This window comes from Calliphora vicina, chromosome 1 (genome assembly GCF_958450345.1).
Source record: "Calliphora vicina chromosome 1, idCalVici1.1, whole genome shotgun sequence".
Taxonomy (NCBI): domain Eukaryota; kingdom Metazoa; phylum Arthropoda; class Insecta; order Diptera; family Calliphoridae; genus Calliphora; species Calliphora vicina.
Genome location: NC_088780.1, coordinates 113,501,367 through 113,517,344, shown reverse-complemented (window position 1 = coordinate 113,517,344; position 15,978 = coordinate 113,501,367). Strand labels below are relative to the sequence as shown.

The following is a 15,978-nucleotide window of genomic DNA, read 5'->3' as shown; positions in this document are numbered from 1 at the left end:
ACAAATTTAACTCGGCATATTTATCTTCACGCACATTAATTATATTAACAACAAAAAGTAACAAACAATTAATTAAATTCTGAAAATAAAAAACAAACTAAAATGTGATCTACAATATCCCATAGGTTTTATATAGGCTAGTGTGATGGCCAGTATGACCACCTATACTTGTGTATGTATGAATTCATAACATCGCTTAAAATGGAGCTGTATCCGATTCCCGTCATAGTATATTTATTGATATGAAATGGACCCATATCTAGACCTGAAAAGCAGCCGACACTATAAAATTTTCACCCCCAAAATTGTCTGTATTATTTGTGTGCTTGAGGTCCAATCGATTTCTCTTCGGCCGTCTTACAAATGTTCTCCATTCCATTCGGATTGATCCGAAAAGATAATAGTATTCTGCTTCTGTCTCGACCTGATGACATTTACTATATTTTAATAGAAAAACTAGTATATTTTAATTTACGAGTATATATATTCACCCTAAATTCCAACGGACGTACTAGGGTATTCAAATTATTCGATTTTTCTCTTGTTCGAATAAAACGAATAATTCGAATAAGAGATTTTAACTTGTTCAAATAATTAGATCACACGTTTAAAATTAATCGAATTATTCGAATAATTGAAATTTTTTTTAAAAAGTAAAGAATGAAGTTGATGTAGGCTTTTTAATATTTTATTGTTAAAGAAAAACTAAAAAAATAACGTTAAAGTTAACAATTTAAGTATTGATAAAGTTAAAAAACATTCGAAAACAAAGTCCATCATTAAATTTTCATCAGAAATATTCTGATCAGAATCCCTCTCGAACAATCTACAACACAATTAACTAGAAAACTCTTTAGTTTCCGTTTTGGAGCTATGCTTTAAAAAATTTGAGCTAGTTGGACATAATCCGGAATTCAAGTACAATATAAACGTATTAAGAACTTATTTATGTCGTTCGTTAATTCGGTTTTAAAATGAGTAAATAATTCTTTAATAAATTAATTACTCACTTTTTCAAAATTATTTATAACAAATTGTATTAAACCCTCAAAGTTTATTACGATGTTAGACAAAGATGTCCAACGATGTTTAACATAATGTATAAGACGAACTCCATGTTTTTCTTGCAACAAAACGTAAGTTTCCAATATTTTGTGTTTATGATTAGATTTATTAAATATTTATTTAATAACGTAATCATTATAAATGTCATTCGCCATCACTTTCAACACCACTTAAATCTAAGTTAATATATTGATTATTAATTGCGATTCTGCTAATATTTCGCCAGCATATGTTCATATTTAGACGCTAAAATTTCTGTTTCGAAATCAATTCTAAAATCATTCAGCCTTTTTTTACTAAATAACAAATATTCTATTCCGTACTTTTTATTTTCATTGGTTCAAGTCCTAAATCGGACCACTCATCTACAGTGATTAGAGTGGTCAAACCGGTTTCGAATTATTCGAAAAACCGAATTTTTTCTAATTTTCCGGTTTTTTTAAACCGGTTTTTACAAAAGGACAGGTTTCGAGTTATTAGACAAACCGGGTTTTTTGTGTCGAATTATTCGACAAAATCGAATATTTGTTTTATTTATTTTAAGAATTTGCGATTAACTTTAATAACTAACAATTATTTAAACAACACTATTATGTTATGATTTCATGTTAAATGCCATTAACAAGTTATACATCAAGACCAAGGCGCAGTCTCAAAGTAGGCCTGTGTTAATTAACAACTCGCGTGTCATTGTCATTATTTCTTAAGGGCAATCAGGATCGTTTTTGTTTTTTTGCCTTCGAGAATTTTCTCGTAGTGGCGTGTGTTCCTTTTTTTTATACAGTCCCGTGCTAGAAGAAAGTTCATCTGATTTAGAATATACATATTGATAGTGACTTGCAAATTTTAGAAGCTAAGCTCAGTTTAACATTAAATGAAGTTCAAAATCCACACATAAGAACTAATATTGCAACAACTAGCGACTCAAAACAAGATTTTGAGTATTAGGAAAAATTTTCAAAGAGTTAAAATAAATTAAGTCTTTTATACAAAGCAATTTTAACAGTTAATTCCACTTCAACTATAAGTGAACGTGTTATTTCTGTTTCTTCTTTAATCAAAAATAAATTAAGGAATCGTATATCTTCAAATCATTTAAATTGTATTCTCTTCTTGAAATAATATTTTAAAAAATACAACTAACTATTAGTATTATATAAAAGTATGTATTAATAATATTCATTTGTATGTTTATTGAATAAATTTAAAGTTATGTTAAATTAATTTTTAAAAGACTGGATGATTTTTTAACACATAGTTTTAATAAAAAAAAAATTTTAAGCTTAATTTATACCTCAATTCATAAATTGACAAAAAAGCTAAAAACCGGCTATTCGAACCGGTTTTTGATAGAAAAACCCGAAAATCGGTTTTTAAAAATTACGCTTTTTCGAATTATTCGAAAACCGGTTTTTTGTATATGTCGAATATTTGATCACTCTAACAGTGATCGAAATACTCCCTTTGTCTTTAGTTATTTGACGAATTTCAGAAACAATACTATTGTTTAAGTCTTCACAGAAAAAAAAAATTCATAATTGGAATGAATTTTGTAATAAATATTATTAATCGAACTTGACTTTTTTTTCCCAAACTTTTTTCATTCAGATTAAGAACATATGTATTCATAAATATTATAAAATTGTTCATGACGGAAATTTTTGCTTTTTTGCATAAATTTAATAATATTTTATAATAAATTGCATTATAATTGCATTATCTAATGAATTAATTCAAAACTATTTGCATAATAGCCATATATTGGCCAATATTTTAAGATGAATCAACAATATCTGAAAATTAAAAATATGTATCATTAAACATAATAAAATATAAATAAACAATAAGCATATCATCATCCCCTTAAAAAGATTTAATCAATTTCGCGCATATTTGCTCATTTTGTAGCTGAAAATCATAAAAATAAATAAAAAATTTTCCAAGGAAAATTTCAAACATTTTTCAACAACATAAAAATATAAATGAAATTGAAATTATATTTTTCAAGCCTTCTAGATTTAATTTGAAAACATAAAATATGAACAAAATCTTAATATTTAAGAAATTATTTATAAATTTTATGAATTGAAATCAATGAAATCAAATCATAATATTTATGTTGAAACTTTTTTCTGTGTTATTACTTATTTAAATTTTGGATTATGAAAAATTTTAAGCAATTTAATAAATTTAAATATATGTATATGTATATATGTACATTTATTCGTTTTATTCGATTATTCTACATAAAATTGTTCGAATTATTCGTTATTCGAAAATGGTAATTTTTAAATTGTTCGAAATTATTCGATTAATTGAACGATTATTACTCGAATGAATACCCTGGGACGCACCTACACAAAAATTCAATATCGCAAATTACAACGATAAAGTTCATGATTTTTAAAACTGAAATTACGGAATATAGTTTTCAACAAATGGCTCTAATGTATTGTCACATACTGTAATTAGTTCCATATAATTATATTTATTAATGTTTTCCTGGGCAAAATTATCAGACAAATCAATATGTAAGAAACAAATACATACATATGTATATTGCAGAAAAGCGTACTAATAAATTTATAAATTTATACAGTTTTCAAACTAAGAATATTAATCAGTTTTAAGCTATTTATTTCTCCGTTAGCCAAATGTAATCGGTAAGAACAGAAAGGTCAGAAAAACCAATACAGTTTTTTATTTAAGGCATCAGATCCATAGAGAAGCAATTTAAAGCAACATGTTTATACAAATACTCAGATTTCCTTGGTATCGTATGTGAAATCCGAGTATATGTATAAACATGTTGCTTTAAACAAATGTCTTCAAAAACACTAACAAAATTTAACTTGAGTTCAGCATCTCTTCGCTGTATTCTTTGTGATTTCCTAAAGCATCCTCTCGCATCAAATACAGCTGATGACATTCCCTGTGCAATATAAAAATCAGCTGTTGAAAACTTGTTCAAGTCTTGCATCAGCTCATTCAGTTGGATTTGCCCCCAAAAACATTTTTTTATTTTTTTTTTTCGAAAAAAAAACTTGCGCACAGCAACAGAAGCCGAAAGTGTGTGTTTCTATAGATGTGAGATATTCGTACTCGTATGTAGGTTTCAAGTTTACACTATATTTTACGATTATGTATTCAGAAAATGATTTGAGGCAACAAGGTAAAACAAGTAAAAAAAGTATAGTCGGTCATGCCCGACCATATAATACCTACACTGATTAAATTTCAATAATTTTTTTTTCGTAAGCGATTTTCAGAAGAAACTAATGAAACTAATTTGTATTAATTTTCTTTTTTAGAATTTTATGTGTGTTGATGTAAATTTCAATATAATTCGGTCATAATTAGTATATCAATTATGAATCGATCCGCACAAATTTCTTAGGTGTAATTTATTTGTATATAAAACTTATTTGAGGACATTTGTATAGGGGCTAAGTGAAATAAAATGGACCCATTTCAACCAGTTTCCTTGTGCCGAAATAAATTCATATGCCAAATTTGATCAAATATCTTTAAAATGGCGACCTGTACTTTTACAAATCAACTCAGAAAGTGATTGAGTCGATAGGTATACTTTAAGATGGGTATTAGATTAATATTTTTGGACGTTACAAACATCAGCACAGACACAATATACCCTCCCCATTAAATATCGTTCGTATGTATTCGTTAAATTGAATGACAATAGAAACGCTTGCGAGCCAAACCCCCCGCACTTAAGTGATTCACTTCTTTAATTATCAGTAGAGAGAGAAATTTGAAATATGGACAAGCAAACATAAATTTGTTATTGTTTCGTATAGTGTATTGTATCTGTGCAATATACACAATGATTTTGCAAAAAATATTTTTTAGTTTGTTTCTGAACTCATACAATCATTCTTTTGTACTTGTCAACTCAGCTTTATTTTTATAATACATAGCATAAAATAGCTATAGACCAGAGGTTCGCAAAAATAAATCCTCTCACCAAACACTTACTCTCACCAACACATTCAATTCTTTATTTTATTCAGTGCACCTACAAACACACAAATACAAAAACTGAAAAAATAAAGAAAAAGTCATACACCAATGCTCATGCGTATTCCTAGTTGTCTCGTTGAGTGGACAACGACTACTAAAATGTAAGAGCATAAGAATACGTGTGATTTTATTTTCCACAATTGTGGTATGGGCTGCGCATTACTGCTATAGACAGAGAAAATATGCGTTGTCATGCCGAATAAAATTTTCGATTTTTTAATTTTATGGTTTTATATTAAACAAAAACTTAAAAATTGTTTGTACAAGCGTCTTAGAAAATATACAATTTATAGATATTATAGAAAGGCGAAATGCGCAAGATAGGATTTGATTTTAGACTTATGGTTTCTTGGGCAAAATTTCTTAGAAATTTCCGTGGAATGCGTTTATGCTATACGATTTTTCGTGAAATCATGATCATGTTTACATAATCGCTTAATATATAATCGCTACATATGTACATTATTTTGATATCAACATTATTATCTCGAAATGTATTTTTATGTACATTTGTAGTAAAATATGCAATTAGTCTAATGAATGTTATCTATCTATATTAAAACTAAAATAATTATAGATTAAAAAATATCTGATTGCCACTGCTTAACACAGTCAAGTTCAAGAATTTGACACTATTTTACTTTTCAAATGTAAATCCCACAAGTAAAACAAATTTGCCTAACACTAAATATTCAACATTTGAAATAATGCTACCAGATGAGAGAATTGATTTAAGCAAATTGTGAAATATTTATGAAATGTTGATATGATAAAACATAATTTAAATTTCAAAAAGAATTTAAGCAATTACTATTAAATAAACAAATTTATTACTACATATAAATACATATAATTTCATTAGAAAAAATTTTAGGGAATTTCAGGGAATGTTTATATGTATATGCACAAACAAATTTAAAATAAGCGAGCAAAAAAGCTCAATAAACAGGAAAATGTACAGAAAAAACATGAATATATCAAAGCTTTAAATTAATTTTATAGTAGAAGATAAAAATAATATAAGTAATGGATAAAAATAGCAAAAGTAATATTTTATTTAAAGAAATTATAGTCAAAGTCCCAAAAAAAGTCAAAAAACTTGTAAAATATGCAAAAACTTATTTTTTAAGCAAAAAGCTTGAAAACATGCCCTTGTTGCAATTGCAGAGTTAGAAAATATGGCAACTCTTGTTTTCTCTCTCTTTCTCTTAGTACAGGGTAGTAATGCGGTATTTAAATACTGCTACTACGTCAATAAAATTAACAACAACAAAATAAACAAAACAGACTCGTGTCTTTTTGCAAAAAGAAACATCCAAAATTTTATGAACGAACAGTGTCGGAATTAAAATTTAGTTTATTTGTGAACTTCAATAATAAGGCAAACGTTATAATACAATTTTACGGTCGTGAAAACAAATGTCGTAAAAAAATACCTATAAATTATTAGCAAAGTTCTCGATTAACAAAATTACAAAAGAAAAAAAAGATAGTACAAATCAGCTGTCAAAATTAAAGCAAAAAAGAAAAATCAACAATAAAAAGAATAAAGAAAAGTGTATTTGTTTAAATGTGTGTTTGTATGTGCTTTCTTTGTGTGAATTCTCTATAGAAATAATAAAATAAGTTGATGAAATTAAATCATCATAAATAATAATAATCAATTAAAATAAAATAGTTCCATTCAATTTTAAACTAATGGCTTTTTTCGTACAATATTACAAAGATTTTATATTCATAGAACGTTATTAATATTATATAATTTGTGGAAACATATTAAAAAAGAAGTGCTGGAGGAAAATTAAGTGTGTGAAGATAGAAAACACACAATTTTGTATTTTATTAAAAAATACTGCGAAAGACGCATTTTGATTATAAGTGAAAACTAGACTATACTTTAAGGCGTTTTCATTTAACACACGTGCTTAATTTCGTTCGTATACCAACAATACACAATCAAGCTCACTCACGCTCACCACGCGAACAAAACAAAGTCGTACAACTTTCAATTTACGTGAGTTTATTATGTTGGCTGTTATTGCTGCTTCTTTGTTGGCAAGAGCAAATAACAACACAACAATAACTAAACCTTGTTTATATACTTGCCCTGCAACAAGTATCACTCAAAAATACTTGTATCGCAACAATATTGCGAGTGCTATGCAACATTTACACTGTAAACAACAAACTTTAAAAAAATCGCAATTATTTTGTCAAAAACGTATGTGTTTTGGTCGTTGGCATCATTGTGACATAAACATTTTACACGCCGCCGGCAACATTTGTTTCATTAAACAAATTTTCATGTTGAGTTTTCTTAACAAATCAACAACTAAAAGTTTCAATAAAAACATTTCCATTAAACGTATTAAACGCCTTGACAATAAAAACAACAGCAACAAAGATCGTGTAACACAGCGTCGAGGTAGAGGTGTTTCAATGAAATTGTATCTAACGTCATCAATGTTTAACAACAGTATGATGTGCGGTAAGTAGAGAATAAACAAAAAAGAATTTAGTAAATTATAAAAAAATATTGAAATCTTGTGTTCACCCATTATTGGTCCACGTAGTGCATCAATGTCATGCAATTTTTTAATCAAATTCAATTTTTTTGAATATTCTAAGGTAGTCGTTATTTTGTAACAGTAAGAACTAAGTTTGTAATTTATAGTTTTGGAATTTAAAATTAATTTACAATAAAAATGGTCAGTTTTTTTAAATAATTTAGGTACCTATAAAATTATTTAAAAAACTGACCATTTTTATTTACATACATATGTATACCTACAGTATTGGCTATAACTAAAGCACCCCCACAATGGATTTTTTGTATATATTTTATTAACTAATGTTGTTAATGTTCATTTAATATTCATTTAGTATAATATAATTTTATTAAAAATTAATTTAAAATGATAAATCATATAAAAACTCAAAACGCAACGGACAAAACAAAAGCACCCTCTTATAAGATGTTTAAAAATTTGACTCGGTAGTGTATATTTGCAATGTGAGTTATCGGGAATCACAATGAATGGACTTAAAAATTCCAAAAGATAAAAGTAAAGGAAGACGTAATGTGCAAAATTTAAGTTTTATACAGTTTATTGTGAAAAAAAAAACAAGGAACAAGTACTCCAGTGAATTTAAAATTAAAGTTATTGAAGACTGGAAGACGGGGTTATCACTACATGAATTGAGTAAAAAATATTCAATTAACAGATCAGTTATTTCCAGGCTCGTTTCAAAATTTTTTAAGACTGGTCGCATATCACCGGTTCTTTCTGGAGGTCGTTCGCGAAAAAACATGATATTATGATTCCTTGATGAAAAGAGCAATACAAAAAGATCCCACAGCATCAGCTATTCAAGTACGAACAAGTTTTAGATTATGCGTTAGCGAAAGAACAATCCGTAGAAGAGTAGTAGAAGCCCGATTATTCAGCTGACGACCAGCAAAAAAAAAACATTTCTATCAGTTAAGAACAAGAAAGCTAGACTGAAATTTGCCTAAGCCCACATCGACTGGAATGTCCAAAAATGAAAGACAATACTGTTCCCTGACGAATCCAAATACAACTTAAAAAGTTCCGCTGGAATAAGGCGTGTACGCAGACCAAAAGGAGAAAGACTGAATCCTACGTATTGCAAAGGAACAATTAAACATGGAGGTGGCAATGTAATGGTCTGGGGTTGCTTTTCTGGTCAAGGATTTGGGCCAAATCATAAAATTTATGGGATTATGGATCGGTTCATGTACCGTGATGTATTGAAAGCTGTAATGTTGCCTTATGCCGGTGAAGAGATGTCAATTATAGGGAGCTTCCAACAGGATAACGATCCTAAGCACCCCTCCAAAGTTTGTAAGACTTGTGGCACATTGTTAATATGAAAATAAATCGTGAAAATTGCTGAAATAAGGATCGGAAATTTTCACGATTTATTTCATGCCGTTAAAATAGTCTGGGAAAGAATATCGAAAAACGCCATAAAAACATAATATCTTCTATGCCAAAAGATGTTCTTGTGCCATCCAAAACAAAGGATTTGCAACAAAAAATTAATAAAATTTTTTTTTAGTATATCCTTGAAGGGGTGCTTTAGTTTTGTCCGTTTCATTTTCTACCTTAAAATATTTTTTAATTTTAAGTTACCTCTTATAGAAAGGTTAACTTTGAAAGTATTTGTTTATCAATACTAAACATATTAACAAATGAAAATAATACATAATATACCTATATTAAAAACTTTGATTTTATACAAAAAAATACCATATGAAAAAATTCATTGAGGGGGTGCTTTAGTTATGGCCAATACTGTATAATTGTAAATTAATTTATTATATATGTAATACAAAATTTCATTTGGCTTTATTTTACAACAATTTTGTAAGTAATTTCAATTTGTCTTTATATGTATTTACTACATTCATATTAAAAAGTTTATTTAATTATATCTATAGCCTATAACGATTCCGAGAAAATCCCTTTAAACCAAACCTGTTTGTTTAGGCCGAACCAATTCACTTTTCTCAATTCCATCTTGTATCTTAATCTTGAACAAAAAAGTTTTTTTAAACATAGTTAAAGCTTAATCAAGGATAAATATATTTTTTTCATATAAAAGTTGGAGTTATTAATTCTTAGACATTTTACAAAAACACTGTATGTGACAGTTCTTTTTCTAATTTCAGATTTTAATTATGTTCTTAGTTTTTGTTGTTTATATAAGTACATTAAGGGTAAATTTTTTTTTTACAAAAATCTTTGAAAAATTCTAAGCAACCTTGTCCTAGAATAGTTAAGTGGCATTGAAGACTTTAAGCCTTTTGGGACAAAGCTCTTTTTTTTTTGAGGTCCGAATATCTTGAAAACCAATTTGTTTAAATTTCAAAATACTTAAACTATTTTCTATATGTATATGTAAATATACATACTTATGTTTGTATGTATTCGAGAGTGTACGAAAAAATAAAGTTTTAATATTTCTATATACCATGAATCATCTACTATACGCCTACGATTTTCTATGCATCGATTTTTTAAACTTTTTATCAACGTCATTTGACAACACGCAACTATTTAAGGGATAATTCTTGTTTACAGTCAGGTTATATTGGTAGATATTTGCACCCCATGTACCACCTTATTCTTGGAATGTCTAAATGACCGTAAAGTGATAATTGAATTGGAAAAATAACAATAAAATAAATAAAAGTCTTCTAAATGTAATAATTGAATTGGAAAAAATAACAATAAAATAAATAAAATTCTTCTAAATGTCACAAAATATTTTGTTGAATGATTAAAATGTATGAGGTGGGTTTAACATACCGATGCTATATTTTATATACTATAATTGTGTAATAAGCTTTTTTGGTTTGGTATATATTAATTATAGGTTCCTCTTAACAACATCAGTAAAAAAAAAAACAAGTTTAACATCTTGATGGGTATAAGATATCCCACCTCATTTACGCCGGGTTAAAAAATTAATGTTTGAAATAAACACAGACACAATAATTTCATTACTTTTCCTTTGAGGTTGATAAAATATAAATATATTAAAATTATAAACTCTAGTATAAAACATCGATTATTCCAAGATACATTATGAATTAAATTGATTATTTTATACTCATAAAGTATATAAATGTATATTCTGGATCTTTATATTTAGGTAGAGAAACGATTGGTTAAAAGTGGTTTTTATAGTCCCCCGATAACATACGGACCCCCAGTGTTCATGAGAATTTTGCTATTGCAAATCATAAATGGTGGATAACACGTTGCGTCCAAAAAATACTTGGGAAGTAATACAATTTTTCGAGTATAAAAAGAGTCTGTTTTTGAAATTTGCCAAAGACCGTTTATACCTTACGGGAAAAACCCGTAAGTAATTAAGTTTCTCAGCAGATTTAGAAAGAAGTATGTAACTTCGGAAAAAAAAATTTTGAAACTAATTTATTTTAACATTTGTTTTTGAAACAAACAAAATGTCTAACAAAAACAATTCAGGTAATTTTTAAACATAAAAGTGTGTAAATTTATTTAAATGAGAAGAAGAGCATATAAGTTTCGGATTGGCCAAATAACAATCTTACATTTTTAAAATAGACGTTTGTCAGATTTGTTATTATATATGAAGATAATGTTGGAAATTAGAAATTTGTGAAATACAATTGAAAATGGTGTAGTCTCATGACATGGGAAATGATTGAATATCATTGAAGATTGTGTCAAAAAATTTACAATTTTACGCTTTCAGCTCGACTATCTTAACATCATTTTTTTTTATTGCAATGATTGAGTTTATTGAAATCTTTAAAATAATGTCATAAATTTAAGTCAAACCGAAGTTATCGTTACCGCTAAAATACCGTTACTGAATTAATCCAAATTAGCTTTACAGTTACATTTAAGCTGTTTCGAATCGGTAGCAATTTATCAATGAATTTTAAACAAATCTGTTAAAAAAAATATAAGCAATTACAGTAATTTTATGGCCATTATAAAATATTTTAAACAAAACATGTTTTTGGGCCAGTTCCCTGGCCTGTCAAATAGCGGCTAAAAAGTGTCAAGAACTACCTCTTAGGAACTAGTCTGGTGACAGTTTTTGTTCCCTTCCCCTTACAATACAAGAAATAATATTTAAGTATAGGTATATCAGTTTAGTTCCAATAATGTAATCATAATATTTGAGTATTTTACTTGAAATGCCTACAAAATTTTAAAGAAACAAATTCTAATTTAATACACCATCAAATCATGACAAAATTATTATTTTTCTTAAAGTTCAGTAAAAAATCGTGTAATTTCTATTTAGCGTGCTCCTCTTATTTTTGCTATAACGTATAATGTAATAAACAAAAACAATTGACAAATAAAAATGTTTACATTTTAAATGCTTTGAGGAATTTTGCCAACTCATCGTGTGCAAAAATAATAAACAGCCATATTGTAAAACGGCCATAATAGAAAATATCTGATCATCGCGTTATTTAAAACACAACAACAAAATTATTTATAATTTTATTCTGTAATGTTTTTGTTTAATTAATTCTCTCATTGATAAAAAGATCGTGGTGAAAATAATGGTAGTACCAGTTACCGGTTGCCAAAAAAAACAAAAACGGCCACATCATAAAATAAAATTATACAGTCACAGCAACAGACAGACAGGTGCACCTATATCCATACATACATTTACACACACATGTGATTATGCATACATATGGATTTAGATATGTTCATACATATACAAATATAAACAAACAATTAACTTAATGACTTATTGTTGTTATACGCTGTACATCAGTGTTGCCAAATAGTTTATTTTATTAAAAAAGATGGCGACTTTTTGGGAGAAATAGCCAAAATACTTATATCTTTTGATCCGCATTTTCACGAGTTTGATTAGTCAAAGATGAACGTCCTTTGTAGTCCTTATCGAATTGAAAATATTAACCAAGTTGTCATTGCGACGTGGGTATCAAAATATGTTTTGATAGATATTAAAAATTATAGGTATTTTCGGGATTGGCAACCCAAATTTTACAAATCTACTCTAAAATTATTTAAGAACAGTTAATTTTAAACTAACTTCATTTACCGTCATTTTCATAATATGTAGTTTTTATACCCTTCACCTTCGTGAATAGGGTCCGTCCCTCTATCTATCTATCGCTATCTATAAGTATCAAGAATATATATACTTATATTCTTGATACTTATAGATAGCGGAGTCGATTAAGCCATGTCCGTCAGTCTGTCTGTTGAAATCAACTTTCCGAAGTCCCCAAATAACTTACATGCTCATACATCAATATCTCCGGAATTATTCCTCGGTTGCTATTTAAAATCGAGAAAATCGGTCCACAAATGGCTGAGATATAAGAAAAAAAACCAGGACAACCTCGATTTCTGACCTATATCTGGATTACTAATTCATTAATATAGACAATATGGATATACTATATAATGATAGATATTTCAAAGACCTTTGCAACGACGTATATAAGACCATAGTAAGTTGGACCTACAATGCACATAGGTCTGGAGTATAGTTTTTTTTGGCCAAAACCATATACTTTCTTTTTTACATTGAAAATTAATTGAATACTAATAAGTGAGAGGTTGAAATAAGTTTTAGCTCTTTTTAACCCTTTTGTGACCAATAAAAATTTAGAAAAAAAAAATTTTAATTAAATAATTTATTTTTAATGTGCTAATATTTCACACTCAACACTTTTCAAGATTTCGTTTTAATCTTATTTTAAGTCTGTATTAAAAAAAATGTTATAACTTAAAATATAATTTTTTGCATTAAATGGGCAAGTTATGGTAAAATAAATTGATCGCAAATATTTCCCAACATATTGTTTTAATTTCGATTTTTAAAATTTTTCTTAACACTTTTCAACATTTTGTTTTATTCTTAATTAAAGTCTGTATTCAAAATTTGAACCAAAAAATGTTAATGACCAAAAAAAAATATATTTTTTGAGTAATAATTTGCTTAAAAATGTTTAATTTTTCATAAAACGGGCAAGTTATGGTAAAGCAAATTGATTGCAAATATTTGCCACCATATTGCTCTAATTTCGGGTTTATATACTTTTCTCAACACTTTTAACCATCTTGTTTTATCTTTGTTTAAAGTCTGCATAAATATTCAAACTATATTTTTAGTGCAATTTTTAACAAAACGGGCAATGCATGATAAAATAAATTGATTGCAAATATTTTCTTACATATTTGTCTAATTTTGGGTTTTTTTTATTTTTCTCAACACTTTTAACTATTTTGTTTAAAGTTTCTGTATAAATATTCAAACTATATTTTTTAGAAAAAGTTTGCCGTTATAAAAAGTGCAATTTTTATCAAAACGTGTAAGTTATGATAAAATAAATTTATTGCAAATAATTCCCAATGTATTGATCTAATTTCGGTTTTTTATATTTTTCTCAACACTATTAACCATTTTGTTTTATTCTATATAAAAATTCAAATCAAATATTTTAAGTAAAAATTTGCTTTAATGTCCATTATTAACAAAACGGGCAAGTCATGATAAAATAATTTGATTGCAAAAATTTTCCAACATATTTGCCTAATTTCGGGTTTTTATATTTTTTTCAACACTTTTAAACATTTTGTTTTATTCTTAATTAAAGTCGAAGTTTTAATGAATATAAATAACATTTTTGATAAAAACTAAATTTTTGAAGCAAAACGAATCTTAAGAAATCTCTATTTTTAACGAAACGGGCAAGTTATGGCAGAATATGTATATTGATTGCAAATAATTCCTAACATATTGGTCTAAGTTCTCTGTTTGATAATTTTTTCAACACTTGTAAACCTTTTGTTTTATTCTTAACTGAAGTCTGTATAAAAATAAAAAAATAATAATAATGAATAAAATATATCTAATATATTCTGCACATCAGCAAATTTTTTTAAGATTCAACTTTTGACATATAAAATATATATCATCAACTATAATCTAAATAAGAAATATTTTATTATTTTCTTTATTTAACTAAAAAATCTGTTGGATAAGCATAGTACCAACATGATAGGAATATATTTTTTTTTAATATCCAAAAAATATTTTATTTTTGTTTCATAGCGGTGTAACGTCTAGTAGGTTTTTCTAAAAACAGAAGTCCACATAAGTATATTTCAAGTGTTTACTTCCACATTGCAGTACCAAAAATGTCATCGCAAGATTTTAGTTTTTTTTTGCAATGGGCAAATGGGTTTAACCTGAATTTTTTTTCACCAAAAGTTTTTTTTCGCTAAATAATAAAAGAAATTTAAAAAAAAAACAAAAAAAATATTTTTAAATTTAAAAAAAAAAAAATTTCCAAAAAATTAAAAAAACAACTTTGAAAAAAAAATTTGTTTACCTAAAAACATTTAAAATTTTTATTTTGAAGTATAATTTGGTGAAGGATATATAAGATTCGGCACAGCCTAATATAGTTCTCTTACTTGTTTTAATCTAAAGTTATACTGACAGTTTTCATACAAAAATTATTTTAAACAGGCAGTATAACTTTAAGTTAGGGAAACAAAATTTATTTTAATTTGTTTTTTGTTATTTAACAACGAAATGGATAATAATATGTAATCATAATAATGGTCAACTACAGATCGTAATTTTGAAAATACATATGTAATTGAATATTATTTGGCACATGTCATTGTTTTGAAACAAGTAAATCGGTTCATTATTTCATCTACATCCCACACAAATCTGCTTTAGAGCTGGGCTTCTACATTTCTTGCACACAATTTTGAAAATCTCTTTAATTATAACTTGTGTACTATCTGATTTTAAAATATCGATGGCTTAATATAGAAAGGTCGTATCTCGTTTTTTTCAAAATCGGGTTTTTTACATATTCTGGTAGACAAAACTCAAATAGACCTCCCTTAAAAAATTCAGTTTCCTATGTTGACGAATAACAGATTTACAGTAATTATAAAAAAGTCCTAACTCATTTAAAGTGGAATGCATATTTTTGGTATATATTAAAGCAAACTACTTTTCTAAAAATATTTTTTGATAGGTATAAAACAAATTTTTAGTTATTTTTTTTTCTTCAATTTTACTTTCTGATATTATTGAGTTCATTCCTTCTCCTGTAAAGTAACTAAAAGTTTAGATACGACCTTTCTATATTAAGCCATCGATATGTAGATCTAATAAAAAATATTTAAAATGTATTTGAAACGAATTTATGGATTTATTAAAAATATTAGATTGTATATCGCATAAATTTAGGCAAAAAAATAAGATAATCTATGTATTGATGGCTTAATATAAAAAAGGCGTAAATAATTTTTTTTTTTCAAA

General features: G+C 26.9%; 1 protein-coding gene across 1 annotated transcript in view; it reads left to right on the top strand.

The window, feature by feature from the left end:
- The first annotated feature begins 6,928 nt into the window (after positions 1 to 6,928).
- Positions 6,929 to 15,978, top strand: part of Xrp1 — a 34,297-nt gene continuing 25,247 nt past the window's right edge. Inside the window, exon 1 of the mRNA XM_065515565.1 lies at positions 6,929 to 7,594. The gene's annotated coding sequence lies outside the window, so the exon portion shown is untranslated. The remainder of the gene's footprint in view (positions 7,595 to 15,978) is intronic.